Below are 9,648 nucleotides of genomic sequence, written 5' to 3' on the forward strand. Positions count from 1 at the left end.
ATTGAATAAATCCTAAAATTCTGTCTGGATAACACACACATATGAAAGAAGTATCTGTGGGTGTATAATATAAAGTCTTATGGTTCACAAAGTTTTAATCTCATTTTTTCCCTCTTCCATTTTACCTGTGAAGAAATTCAAACTTTGGTCTGTATTCTCCATTATACCATGGCAACTGAGGTTTAAAAATGTCTGTGCTTCCACAATTGTTACAAAAGTAAAAATCCTTTCTGCTCCCTTTCCCCAACTTCTGACACACTGCCTCCACAATTTCCCTGTCCTACAACTCCTGCCTACTCCATTAAGATGTCTCTTCATTTTGGATCTCATTCCCTGCTCTCCAGAAAATATTGCAGGAGTTAAACTACCTTCTCCAATGAGAACTCCTCCTCACACTCCACTGAGCCAGCAGTCATCCTCCTCGTTCTACATCACCATTCTCTCCCCTCCGAGTCTTCATTTGTATCACTGTTCAAATCCTTGTTGCTATGTTAACCATTTGGATTACCTTCTACATTCTTTCTCAAACGGGATAAGGAGGGTCTCTAACAGTGGACTTCCCCCCCCACCACCCCAGAACTAAAAAAAAAATATATATATATATATATATACCACACCAGAAAAAGCTGTAAAGGGACAGGCTAAGGAGCTCAAGACATGGGCCTTAAACCCACCAATTTATAGAATCCACAATAACAAACTTTCTCCCTTATCTCGCTTGGCCCATCCTTTTGTTTCAGCTAGATTCCAGTCACTGGAACTCAGACTTCTAAATTGAAAGTTTAAAGAACAGTCCTTTAGGTGAAAGGTGTTAAAATGTATACATATACTAGGGGACAAGAACATTGTTTGACCCAGTTGGGTACCAAGGAAGATAAGGAAGTTACAGGGTTGTACATGTCTCCTGGGAAAAAGCCTTCCCTGGTGCTGTCTTCTGCCCCGAGTTGTTCTGCCCTGAGTCACTCTGCCACTCTGGACTTCAAAGCAGGCAGACAAAGGGGTAAAGGGCTTTGTAAAGGGTCTGTTTAGAGAAAGGGGGTGGATTTTCTTAATGAGTCAGGTTTAAGGGGAAATTCTAACCTCTAACTGCACATTAATTACTAGCCGGGTTCTTACTGGCATGCAGGCTTAAAGGAAAAACTTAAAAAGTCTTAAAACACTTCTAAGCCAGGTTTTTCTGAGGGGAGATCCTAACTCTTGCTGGGGTCCTGAATATATTGGGGTTACCAGCCAAATGTTATCCTGAGAATTACACATTGAATCTCATCCCACACAAGTACCAGTTTCACAGTCTATAACTCATTCACAGGACCTTCAAATCTGGCCTCGGATACTTCCCAGCTGTATGACCCTGGGCAAGTCACTTGACCCCCATTGCCTTGGAGCCAATACTCAGTATTCCCTCTAAGATGGAAGGTCAGGGTTTTAAAAAAATGACGGATCTCTCCTCCGGAAAATCCTGGTTTTCCAGTTTATTGGCCTAATTTAGTCCCTCCATCTTTTCCCCACCTCGGCCACCTGCAGTTATACTCTAGAAGTCCTGTCATCCTAGCTATCACCTACACAAAATCTGAAATTCGCCCTTCCTCCTCTGCTCTCCTCAGCCTGGATCTGGCCTTCCCTGCTCTGGAGACTCCCCGATTCCTGTATCCCCTCACAGACACGGAGGCCCCCCAGCCTCCTCTGTAGGGCAGGGCGAGCTTCCTGCTCCTCTTTGCCAGGCCAACATCAGCCCTGCAATGGCTGTGACTCTCCTCCCTTCCCAGGACCAACTCCTCTCTGCAAAGCAGCTCAAGTCTACACTCCCTCCCCTCTGGCCCAGGGACGGCAAACTGTGGCCCCCTGAAGTGTTCTCTCTGGCTGCAGGGCCTTATTCCTAATCGGACAAATACAATGAAACTGCGAAAGAGCTGCCTTAGAAACAGGCTGACAGAGGAGCATTTCCTTTCCTCCGGCCATCCTTACTCTGTTTCGGCTTTGCTAATGCCTGCCCTGGGTCCCTGCCCCCACCAGCTTCTCAGTCAGCTGTGCAGCACCCACGTGACCCTAAGCCAAACAGGCGGGAACACTTCCAACTTCCGGGAGAAGGTCCCACGGGCTCCCTCCTCTACCTCCCGGGGTCTCCGCCCGCTTTCCGGATGGCCCCTCCGTGCGCCCCTTTGTCCCGTCCTCTCCTCTCTTCTTCTCTCCCAGCCTGCTGATACCCAGAAACACACTTCTGTCTCCCCAGACCTTGAAGAACTCCGATTGGGCCTTCCGCCTCCATTAGCCGTCGGGGAGCTCCTCCTTTTCTTAGCTAAACGTCTTGAGGAACCGCCTCTGGCCTCCTTTTTCTGGTCTCAATGCCTTCCGGCGTCCGCCCTCAGCACTTCAGGCGGACCAGGCGGGTCGTATCTTCTGGTTCTGCTCCTGCCCGGATGGCTCCTCGGGCGGCCGCTCTGAGCGTTCCCCCAAGGCTCCGGCTGTCCCGGGCTCTCTTCCCTTTCTCGTCCGCCCAAGGGTTCCATGTAGAGGAGTCCCAGAGGCCTCTCCAACACAACGCAAACCCCACAGAACGCCTTCCCCTCCCGCAGCCTTCCTACTTGTACAGTCCCAGGACTCGCCCTCCTCACCCACGCGGCTCCCCGAACTCGGCAGCCCTCCACAGATCCAATCCATGGCCAAATCTCGAGACCTTCCAAACAGTTCCCAGAGCTTATTTTCTCTCTGCTCCCACAGCCACCTCCTAAATGAAGCCTCCCCGGATCTCCCCGAGGAACCATCGTCCTCCTGGAAATCATTAGGAAGAAAGGCAAAAAGCTCCCTGCTTGGAAGGAGCTCCTGGGCTAACCACGGAGGAGAGGATAAACTGCGAGTAAAATCGGATTAAGGAAAACCAGGGAAGGCTTCCGGCCAGAGGTAAGGTTCTGAAGGTGCTGATGCGGGAGGCAAAGGCGAGGACGAGTTCCAGACACAGGAGACCGGCTCATTCCTTGAGGTTCCGTTTCAAGTCAGGGGAGAAAGAAATGATCATCAGCAGGATCTTGGAGGCGGCCGCTTAGAGGGCCTGCTTGGGGCCCCGTCCTGTTTAGATGACCTCCAAAGAACAGAATAAGTAGGGAAAAGGCGGGGGGTCGGAAACCCGGGGAAAATTACTTGTAGGCGAGGTACACAAAAAGAGGAAGGAGTCAATGGAAAAGGCCATTTGACACTAGAATCTCACACTCTTGTCTAAACTAAATTGGTTAAAAAACGCAGGGTTAGCAATCATGACCTTAGACCTAGCAAAAGTAAAAAATAGACCAAAACTGAAAAAAGCTAACATTCTAAAAATCACTACAAACGATGAGCTAATAGCAATGAAATGCTAAACATCTATGGACTACATGGAATAACATCTACCTACCTACTTCTCTATATATGTGTGTGTTGTGTGTGTACATATATAATATATATATTTAAATATGTGTATGTATATATATATGTATATAAAATGTTTAAACCTTACCTTCTGCCTTAGAATTGATACTAGGTACTGGTTCCAAGACAGAAAAGAGTTAAGGGCTAGGCAGGAGGTATTAAGTGACTTGTCCAGGGTCACACAGGTAGGAAGTGTTTGAGACCAGATATGAACCCAGGACCTCCTCTCTCTAGGCCTTGTTCTCAATCCACTGAGCTACCCAGCTGCCCCCTAATAATATCTATATTCTTAAAGGAAAAGTTAAGTGAGTTTCAGGAAGGAAGAGTAAAAGTATAATAGTAGGGGACCTTAATTTATCTCTCTGTTGTACAGTCATTTTTCAGTTGTTCCTAAGTCTTTGTGACCCCATTTGGAGTTTTCTTGGCAAAGATACTAGAATGGTTTGCTCAAATCTGGCCTCAGACACTTCCCAGCTGTGTAACCCTGGGCAAGTCACTTAACCTCTACTGCCTAACCCTTACTGCTCTTCTATCCTGGAACCAATAGAAAGTATTGGTTCTAAGATAGAACGTAAGGGTTTAAAAAAAAAGTCTTCCTCCACCAGCTGCCCTTTATCCCTCTTAGACCTAGATGAATTAAACCAAAAAATAAATAAAATTAAGGACCTGAATTGAAGTTTAGAAAGGTTAGTTATGCTAAGACTGCTAGGAAATACTAAATGGGAAGAGAAATCTATTTCTCAATGGCACATAAGATGTGCCCAAAAACTGATCACAAAACCTCACAAACAAATGCATAAAAGCAGAAAAATTAAATGTATCTTTTCCCAAACATAACACAATAAACAAATATGTCAATAAAGAATCTTTGAAGCAAAGGTTAAAAATTGATGGGAAATTATTTAAACCTAATGAATAGGTAAATCCAAGAACAAATTATAAAAACAGTAACATCATAAATTAATAACAACAAAAAAATGCTTTACAAAATTGGTGGAATGCAGCCAAAACAGGAAATGGGGGAAAATGTCTCTAAACGTTTTCATTAATAAAAGAAAGAACAGATCAACAAACTGGGCACAGAACTAATAAAAACTAGAAAACCAAAAAAATTAAAAATTCCCAAACACCAAAATAACAAATTTTAAAAATTCAAACTTTTTTTAAGTCACTGAATTAGTTGGGGGGGTCAGGTAGAATAATAAAATTAAGTAAGTCATTAACTAATCTGATTAAGAAAAATAAAGAAAATCCTCATACCAGAATTTAAAATGTTCAAAAAACACCTAATAAAAACAATTAGGAGCTGTTTCTCCCAATGAGATAAGCTAATAAAACTGATGAATTAAAAGAAACAAATGAATATTTACAAAATGTATTGCCCAAATGAACAAAATAGGAAATAGAATATTTAAATAATCCTAATAAAGAAAAGAAACTGAACAAACCACAATGAGATAAGCTAATAAAACTGATGAAAAATCTCAAGTCAGAATGACTTTTAAGGTAGTTTATTTACAAATAAAACGAGGGTGAAAGTAAGAAAATCAGAGAAAAGATAGGGTAAAATAACAACACACCAAGGCCCCTGGCTCAACCCAGGCAGCTCTAATTAGTCCTCAGAGAAAGTCTGCCTTGAGCTGAGGGCCCAAGGCCCAGGGATGAATAAGCAAGGCTGAAGCCTCTCTCAAGAAGAGTCCCTTCAGAACAGTCCAGGAAGGAGTTAGTCCTAATCACTCACCACATGGCAATTCTAAGGGAGAGATTTAAGAACAGTCTCACCAAGGTCTCAGGTCCAGTAAGCAGCATCTCCAACTTGACCTCCAGCTCCAAGAAACAAACAAGAACTCACAGGAAGTTGTCACTCCCTTTTTAAGGCACTTCTTTTGTGTCACTTCCTGTGCCTTCCTCTTAGTTTACGTGTCCAATCACAACAACCACTTTGCTTGGGATTGCCCAGGAGACAGTCAGTCAATTCTGATTCATCACCCACTCTTGCACATATGGGCCTGTAACCTCCCCCACACACACACTATTGAATTAAGTGGTGGAGTTTACATTTTTAGTGATGAAATCTAAAAATGGGCAGGTTTAATCTCATTATCACAGATTTAAGTGTGAATTCCCAATATTTAAAGAACAATTAATTCCAATACTACATAAACAATTTGGAAAACATGGGTAAAGAAGGAAACCTATAAAATTCCTGCTATGGCATAAATATGATAAACCTAAACTGGGAAGTCAAAACAGAGAAGAAAACTATAGACCAATTTCTCTAATGAATATTAATGTGTATTTTAAAGATTAGTAAGGAGGCTATAGGAAAATATCATCACAAAGATCATGCACTACTATGATCAGGCTGAATATACCAGGCATGCATAGCTGGTTCAAATGAAGAAAACTGAGCATAATCATACAGATTAATAACAAATCCAACCAAAATTATATTGTTTTAACAGATGCAGAAAATGCTTTTGACAAAATAAAATGCTCATTCCTGTTAAGCACAGGAATAAAATGAAGCTTTCTTTAAAATGATTAGTGTCTTATCTAAAAAAAGCAAGAGCAAGCATTATCTGTCATGGGAATAAGCTAGCTTTTCCATAAGATCAGGAATGAAGTTAGGATGTCCGTTATCACTACAATAATCAAATATTGTATTCAAAATGTTAACTATAGCAGTAAGACAAAAAAAAAATCGGTTTAGAGAAAGGAAATGGAATCAATACTTTTTGCAGAAGATATGGTGTATATTTAGAGATTTCTAGAAGAGTCAACTAAAAAATTAATTGAGACAACTTCAACAAAGCTGTAGGATATAAAATAATCCACTTAAATTATCCATATTTATTTATATTACCCAACACAATCCAGGAGGAACTATGGAGATGGTGGCAAAGTTTCACAGGACCATAGATTTAAAGCTCAACAAGAGGCCATGAAATCTGGCTCCCCTTTTTTTTCCCTGAGGCACAGAGATATTGCCTACAGTCACACTATTATGTGAGTTCCTCCTTTAGTATTAAATACCTTGCCAACTCAAATCTTGTCATCTGCCATATTTCCTACTTTATGAAACTTCAAGAATAAAGTATAACTTAGAAAAAAAGTGATAAACCAAAACTTTATATTTTAGTCTTGATATAAAAATAAAAATTTATTTTGCACACATTTTGGTTCTTAAAAAATAATATAACCATTACAAGTGATCCTCATTATTCAATTCCATATTTGCAAATTTATCTACTCATAAAAATTAATTTTTAACCCTAAAACCAATACTTGTGACATTTTCATAGTCGTGCAGAATGGCATCTAAGTTATATGTTGCACATGTTCCCAGCTGAACTTAAGTGAGGGGAACTTGGCCTTATTTCAGCTTTCACAATGTAAACTAGGCCCATTTCTCAGTCTATTTGGTGGCCATGTTTTTCATCTTTTTATGCTTTTTGTTGATGACTTGCTATTTTAAAAGGCTCCCAAACACTGTGCTTATGTGCTGCCTTGTTAACGTTACCAAGTGCAAGAAGACTGAGGTGTCTTCTGGAGAGATACACATGTAAGATAGACTTTGTCAGGGCACCAGTGAGAGTGATGCTAGCTATGAGGTCAATGTTAATGAATCAAAAACACGGTACAATCAGAAAATGGAAGAGGAAATTCTTGATGTATATGTGAGGTCACTCTAGAAAGTCCTACAGTAAATGCTGTGACCACAGCCTCACAGGAACCTATTGCTGTATTTCCCCTAGAAACAATGGTTCAGTAGTGGCTAATTCAGTGTTTGTAAGGGCTTTATAGGACATAACTACCAGGAATGACAAGAAATCAACTTTACTTAAAGAGTATTTCATAAACATTTAAACCTACTAGCACAGTAATTTTTCTGAAAGCATAATTGTTACTGTGTGCCTTAACCATAAAAGAAACCTTAATGGAAAATAGTGGCTAAAAAAGTTCTCCCTGCCAACTATATAGGGAAATGATATATTTATCTTGTTTTTTAACAAAATCAATCTTGCATGTGTAAGATTTAAATTAATGTCCAATAACTCCAAGTATTATATTTTATAAGATTTATTAGTAATCACTTGAAGTAGAAGAAATAAAAGAACAAAAATAAAAGATTGAGTAAAGCCATGTGAGTAAAATTCTCCTGCCTGGCTCCAATTCAGCCTCCACAGCCACATTCCAGGAAGAGGAGGGAGAAGGAGGAACTACACAAAACTTTATATCTTCCCTAGGTTAGCTTGTTAGCATAAATACCCAAGTGGGATGCTGGGAAAGAGAGTCCTGGGGAGCAAAATTCTAATTACATACATGGTTGCAAATGTTTAGCCGTAATAGTTAATTTGTCTTTTTGTTAGATCTCAATGGATTTATTCCCCAATGATAATAAAATCCCTAAAGAAAGGATAAAAATGGGAAAAAAATGGCTTAGAAATACAGTGCAATCAGCTAAAGCCCTAGGAAGCTAAGGACTTAATTTTATGCAACAATGCAGACTGATTAAGGTGCTTGATGATGACCAACTGCTCCTCTCAACTCTTTTCCATGTCCACAAATCAATACCAAAGTACATCTTGATATTTTTTGCATTAGATGTCTTCCTGAAAAGTTGTAAAAATTTTTAAATTAAAATTTATTTATCAAATGTTAACTAAGCGTTATACAAAAAATAAAGAATGTATTCTTATGTTTGTAACAAAGACATAATTAAATCAAACTCAGGAATGAAAATTTTCTCTGATCAAATATTTAAAGGAAACCATGAATAAGAAAAAGTGGCAAAATCATTATGGGAAAATTAAGGATTTGCAAATCAAAGCATCATGCAAATATGCTTTAAAAATGGAGACTCTATGATTTCTTTGGCATAGAAAATTCTGAAAGGAAACTCTCCTCTACTAATGAAGATCAAAACCTTCTCTATAATTATAATTTTAGAGAGATACCTAGAATACTGAGAAGTTAAGTGCCTTACCAAAAGAATCATCAGTATGTGTTAAAAAGTAAGGCTTGAACTCTCGTCTTCCTGGCTCTAAAATCAGCTCTCCATTCACTACTCCATGTTGCCTCGCAGAGACAACTAAATGCATGTCAAATTTTCTAGCAAAGAAAATATTTAAATTTGGAAACTGCTAACCAAATGTGCCTAAGCTAAAGGGTATTTGGTATTAAAAAAAATATGCAAAAGTTCTAAATTATCTTCCTGGTAGAATATTTGTATTTGTATCCTGCTAGGTCTTAGTGTTCTATGATCTATATGTATTGGTTGAAAAAAACAAAATTTCAGTAATTTAAACGCTACTAATTAGTAATGTGAGGCAGTGTATGACTACACTGAAATTTACTTGAATATTATCTATGAAAATGGAGTTGGCCAAGCAAATTAGAGATGAAACAGATAATCCTCTGTCTACTTGGGGTCACATTTCTAGTAATCTAACACAAAGGATTTTAAAGGAAATACATTAAAAATTGCACTTAAGACAATTGTTTTGCCAAAGTTTATGCCCTGTATTCTGAATTATTCTTTTTAGGTCATAGTTGACTTGACTCTGCAGTAACTACAATAATAGATAGACAAGTCTGGTTATCTGGTTAGCCTAGAAATGTATACGCCCTCACAGCACATCAGAATCACACTTGACTGTAAAGGAAGAAGAAAAGAAACAACTAGAATATAACATAAACATGTTTGTCTAGGAGCATTTGGTGCCAGGGTAAATAGCTCTATGAAGCTCAGTGGCTCAGAATAGGGATCTAATGGTGATAAGCTTTTATTACAAACAAAAATGGCTTATAGAAATACAGTGCGCAATCAGCTGAAACCCTAGGAGCTCAGGCCTTAGTTTTATATTGAGTTTCATATGTGAAGTCCTGTGTGCCTGGTTACTTGAGGAAGTGTGAAGTGTTGCTGCAAAGATGAAAATCAGTTGAGGTGTATCCAAGAGTAATCCTTGGTAAGAAAAATTAAGGCTGCTCCCTAATAAAGCACAAAAAGCGATGTGTGTCCCATTAAGAAATTACACTCCTTATTTTCAGCATTAGATCATATAGCAGCACCATCTGTGTAAAATGTATCTTCGATTGTTCTTGCTCATTAAAGTCAGTACAGAGGGAGGGCATTAGTTCTGCTCACTGAATAATGCCTAAAAAATAATAAAACTACTTCTTTGAAAATATTCTCTAATCCTGACTTTTCACTAACTACTCCAAACTAGAGATGCTCAGTGAAAC

This window comes from Gracilinanus agilis, chromosome 4, assembly GCF_016433145.1.
Source record: "Gracilinanus agilis isolate LMUSP501 chromosome 4, AgileGrace, whole genome shotgun sequence".
NCBI classification, from domain to species: Eukaryota; Metazoa; Chordata; class Mammalia; order Didelphimorphia; family Didelphidae; genus Gracilinanus; species Gracilinanus agilis.